Source organism: Apium graveolens, chromosome 3 (genome assembly GCF_009905375.1).
Source record: "Apium graveolens cultivar Ventura chromosome 3, ASM990537v1, whole genome shotgun sequence".
In the NCBI taxonomy this organism is placed as follows: Eukaryota; Viridiplantae; Streptophyta; class Magnoliopsida; order Apiales; family Apiaceae; genus Apium; species Apium graveolens.
The window spans coordinates 240,370,570-240,376,474 of NC_133649.1; the positions used below are offsets into that span (position 1 = coordinate 240,370,570).

The 5,905-nt window shown below is 40.6% G+C and overlaps 1 non-coding gene across 1 annotated transcript; it reads left to right on the plus strand.

The window, feature by feature from the left end:
* Positions 1-2,853: 2,853 nt before the first annotated feature.
* LOC141715569 (small nucleolar RNA R71) lies at positions 2,854-2,960 on the plus strand. The gene has a single exon (XR_012572326.1). It is a non-coding gene; the product is annotated as a small nucleolar RNA R71 (small nucleolar RNA).
* The last annotated feature ends 2,945 nt before the right edge of the window (positions 2,961-5,905 follow it).

Genomic DNA, 5,905 nt, shown 5'->3' on the forward strand with positions numbered 1-5,905 from the left:
GTCCTTGATGAATCGCCGATAAAAACCCGCATGACCAAGAAAACTACGGATTCCTTTCACAGAATTGGGTGGGGGAAGATTTTCAATGACTCCCACCTTGGCCTTGTCCACCTCCAGACCCTTGCTAGAGACCTTATGCCCAAGGATAATGCCTTCACGCACCATAAAATGACATTTCTACCAATTAAGCACCAAATTAGTTTCCACGCATCTTTTGAGTACGGCGCGCAGATTATTCAAACATTCATCATATGAGTGTCCAAAGATGGAGAAGTCATCCATGAACACTTCGACGTTATTTCCAATCATGTCAGAGAATATAACCATCATACATCTCTGAAAGGTGGCCGGGGCGCCACATAACCCAAACGAAACTCTACGAAAAGCAAATGTGCCAAATGGACAAGTGAAGGTAGTCTTTTCCTGATCCTCTGGTGCAATACAAATCTGATTATACCCGGAATAACCATCCAGAAGACAAAAATACTCATGACCCGCTAATCTGTCAAGCATTTGATCAATAAATGGAAGGGGGAAGTGATTCTTCCTTGTGGCTTTGTTCAATTTTCTATAATCCATGCATACTCTCCATCCTGTAACTATTCGAGTAGGGATGAGCTCATTCTTTTCATTTGCGACCACAGTGATACCTCCCTTCTTAGGTACACATTGTACGGGGCTCACCCACGAGCTGTCAGAAATGGGATAAATGATGCCTGCATCTAGCCATTTCAGAATTTCTTTCTTTACCACCTCCTTCATAATGGGATTCAGTCTTCGTTGCTGTTCCACAGTTGGCTTACTACCTTCCTCTAACAGAATTTTATGCATACAATATGAAGGACTTATCCCCTTGATGTCTGCTATGGTCCATCCTACAGCCGATTTGAATTCTCTCAAAATCCTTAAGAGCTTGTCTTCCTCACTACCTGAAAGGTCAGATGAAATAATAACAGGTAACGTAGATGAATCACCTAAAAAAGCATACCTCAAGTGTTCAGGTAATGGTTTGAGCTCCAAGGTAGGTGCTTCCTCTATTGATGGTTTGAGCTTCCCTTCAGCATTCTTAAGGTTAGAAGTACCAAGAGATTCAAATGGTATGTCCAGCTTTCGCTTCCATGGAGAAGCGTTCAGATATTGTAATTGCTCGTTGCTATCTTCATCATCGCTGTCAAAATCCCCCAATAAGGCCTTTTCCAATGCATCAGACATTAGCATGTGCTCGAGTTCCGAAGTAACCGCGGAATCAATCACATCCACTTTTAAGCACTCCTCATCTTCTGTAGGGAATTTCATTGCCTTGAATACGTTGAAGGTCACATCCTGATCTTGGACCCGCATAGTAAGTTCCCCTTTTTGCACATCTATCAAGGTACGACCAGTAGCCAAGAAAGGCCTCCCCAAGATTATGGGAATCTTCTTATCTTCCTCAAAATCCAGAATAACAAAATCTGCTGGAAAGAAGAGCTTATCCACCTTGACGAGCATATCCTCAGCTATGCCCCTTGGGTAAGTAATGGAACGGTCCGCCAATTGTAGCGACATGTATGTGGGTTTTGGATCAGGCAGATCCAGCTTTTTAAAGATCGACAACGGCATCAGATTAATGCTTGCTCCCAAATCACAAAGGCACTTGTCAAAAGTTAGATTGCCAATGGTGCAAGGAATGGTGAAGCTTGATGGATCTTTCAGTTTTGGTGGTAACTTTTGTTGCAGAACAGCGCTGCATTCTTCCGTGAGAGCAACGGTTTCAAGGTCATCCAGTTTCACCTTCCTTGAAAGAATAGTCTTCATAAACTTCGCATAACTAGGCATTTGTTCCAGAGCCTCAGCGAAAGGTATATTGATGTGAAGTTTCTTGAACACCTCCAGAAACTTCCCGAACTATCTATCCAGCTTTTGTTGCTGCAATCTCTTAGGAAAAGGTGGTGGAGGATAGAGCTGTTTCTCCCCTGTATTAGCCTCAGGTAGAGTGTGTTCAACAGTAGTCTTCCTTGGTTCCGCCGCTTTCTCCTTTTGCTTAGATTCTTCTTCTCTAATTTCAGCTTCTACTTCTTTTGCCTTTTCAGCCTCAGCTACTTTTCCAGACCTTAAGGTAATAGCCTTGACTTGCTCTTTAGCTTCCTTCCTGCCTGGTACTTCCGTGTCACTGGGAAGAGTGCCAGGTTGACGATTGAGCACTGCATTGGCTAATTGACCGATTTGATTTTTCAAGGTCTTGATAGAAATCGCCTGACTCTTGCACAACAGCTTAAGTTCCTCAAAATCAGCACTAGTAGGTGCAGCTGCACTTCCCTGTTGAGGATATGATTGCCTTGTAGCATACTGCTGTGGTTGCTGGAATCCAGGTGGGTTAAACTGTTTACTCACTCCTTGCTGATATGGTGGCTGAATAGCATTCTGATTATTCCCCCAGCTGAAATTTGGATGATTTCTGTTATTAGGATGATAGGTCGCTGGCACAGGCTGCTGTTGTCGCTGATAATTATTCACATACTGAACAGATTCGTTGACAAGAGAACACTGATCCGTAGCATGAGACCTGCACAAAGCTCACAAACCATAGCTATTTGATTAACTCCATACGTAGCCAGAGAATCAACCTTCATTGATAGCGCTTGGAGCTGGGCTGCAATAGCGGTGGCTGCATCAACTTCCAGAATACCTGCGACCTTGCCTGATGTCATCCTCTGAGTTGGGTTTTGATGCTCATTTGCAGCCATCGTCTCTAAAAGATTATACGCCTCAGTATAGCTTTTAGCCCATAAGGCTCCTCCAGCTGCTGCATCGAGCATGGGCCGAGATTGGGCCCCGAAACCATTATAAAAACCAGTGATCACCATCCAATCCGGCATTCCATGATGTGGACATTTTCTCAACATTCCCTTGTAGCGTTCCCAAGCCTCGCACATAGATTCTGTAGGTTGCTGCGCAAACTGAGTAAGAGCACTCCTCATAGCAGCAGTCTTTGCCATTGGATAAAAATTCACCAGAAACTTTTGCGCAAGATCTTGCCACGTAGCGATGGACCCAGCTGGTTCAGAATGTAACCAGTCTTTAGCCTTATCCCTCAGTGAGAATGGGAAAAGCCTCAACTTGACAGCCTCATCAGTCACGCCATTATACTTAAAAGTGCTGCAGATCTCGACAAAATTCCTTATGTGCATGTTGGGGTCTTCAGTTGCCGCTCCTCCAAAAGAAACAGAATTCTGCACCATCTGAATAGTGCCCGGCTTGATTTCAAAGGTGTTAGCTTGAATAGCCGGATGAAGGATGCTTGACTGAATGTCATCAATTTTAGGCTGAGAAAAATCCATAAGAGCTGGATCAGCTTGAACAATACGATCTCCCATGTTTACTGGTTCTTTCTGCTCAGTTCCTGAATCCGAATCCTCAAAATCTAACTTCTCCGGAATATCAAGAACTTCGTCTGTCTCCTCAGCTGTATCTAAAGTCCTCTTGCGAGCACGAGAACGAGTTTGCATAAACGCTTGCTAAAGTACCTGAAACACAACCGAAAAGAGTAAGTAACTACTACGTCCTAATCACTGAGTCCTAATGACCAATGATGGTAAGTACATAAACTAAACAAATACGCCGAGTCCCCGGCAGCGGCGCCAAAAACTTGTTAGGGCGAAAACACGCACTAATATTCACGCAAGTATACGCGTTCACAAGTAATATAGAATACTTTCTAGTTCGTTCCCTCAGAGACTCAGACTAAATTATTGTCTAATTAAACTCACTCACCAATGTATGATTACTTCTCAATGTTAAGATAATAACACTTAAAATTGTTGATTAAATATTAACTATAATTAACTACTCAATTAACCACTTAACTAACACTTCAATTTATCAATAATAAAACACTCATGAGATCACAACTTCATTATTACTTCCTTCTATAGCCATTGTTATTACCTTTAGCATGTGACAGTGATGACATTAATCGAATAACACGAAACTGATAAAAGCCAACTTTCATTGTACTAATACCATTCTACCAAGCATCCACAATTAAGATAGAAGTTGAATAGTCATCAATTATGTTGAGTTCCTATATGTCTACAGAAATTGACAACACAACGATTTAAGCACAAGTTATCCCTTTTGATTACATAGGGCAAATAAAACTGTTAGAGTTACCCACTAATCATGCACAACGTACATGAACCTATGCTAGCATGGCAAGTTCTAAATCTCAAGATCCACCGTCGCTTCACAAGAGATTAACACCCTATCTTATATGTTCGCGACGCACATAAGACGAATACGCACAACCAATACTAGATATCATGCAATCATCACACACTAAAGTATTAAGCAATTAACTAAAGAATTCCATAATAAATCCGTTGTAACCCCATGATCACGATTATCCCATAATAGAACTTATCGCCATCATGGGTTCATATGAAATCATGACAAACAACACAAGAAAATAATAACTACACTAATTATATTAAAACAGAGTACGTCACAAGAGTAAATAAGTCAAAGCAAGAAAACTAGCATCCAATGTTACAACGAAACAAGAATCACAAGAATATATGCTTCCTCTTCGTTGCGGTGTGCTAAATCGGTCTTCTTCCTTATCTCCTTCGCTTCTTGCGTAAAACACAATCTAAAACATAATCCCCTTAATACTCTCTGTGAAAACGTCTCAAATCTACCTATATAATAGTCCCATAAAACTCAGATTACATAGAAGTTGGAAGCCACACAGAAGTAGAAGTCTAAAATAATTCAGCTTTTTCCCCGACCTTGCGCGGCCGCTCAGCATATCTGCGCGGGCGCGCAGGCTGCTGCGCGGCCGCTCAGCATTGTTGCGCGGGCGCGCAGGACCCTACTGGAAAAATTCCAAGCTTGCTCCGTTTCTTCGCCGTAATCTGCCCATTCCTTTCCTCTCGCAATGGTGAACACATGCCAAGGCTTATTCTTGATGATTCCTCCCCCGAAATGCAACTAATACCCTGAAATGCATAAACACTAGAAAAACGCATCAAATACACAAAATACTTGATTTCAAGACACCAATTTAAGCCATTTTAAGACGTTCTAAGTGGTATAAAATGCCACTTATCACGACCACAGAGCACTGGTGTATCTCTGTGGGGACACAGGAGAGTTATACTTAGAAATAATCTAAGTACAGACTTTCTGTGGTGACACGGTCTGTGGCAACACAGGAGAGTCACACTTAGAAATAATCTAAGTACAGACTCTCTGTGGCGACACAGTCTGTGGCGACATAGGAGAGTCACACTTAGAAATAATCTAAGTACAGACTCTCTGTGGCGACACAGTCTGTGGCGACACAGGGGAGTCACACTTAGAAATTTTCTAAGTACAAATTCTCTGTGGCGACATAGAGGGATGTTACTTAGACAATTTTCTAAGTCTTTCCCAGCCTGAAATTTATTTTAAACACCACTTTTTTTAAAATAATTTCAATGAAAAGAATGTTTAAAACAAATAACAAATCACAATTATCTTTCACTATTTTTACAAATATTATCATTTTATTGATAATACTATAATTTTTTTGTGAAATATAATTATGCTGCAATATATTTAATTTTAATTTCAATGAACCCCTTTAAATTTTAATTATTTAAAGTCCACTGAGATCAAATTAAATAGATTTAATAATATGAATGTGCTCAGCCATATACATATTTTGTATGTAAGCACAAACATGATTGAATTACGAGAAATAGTTAATGGCATGTAAATTCAGATGTCCTTAATATATGAATTTAAACAACAAGTGAATTTAACCAGACCAAATTGCAGTTATTGACTTCTAAAATTAATTAGAGATATTTAACATCCCAAGTTCACTAACCAACTTAGAGAAAATGTTTTCATCAAGTGGTTTGGTGAAGATGTCTGCAATTTG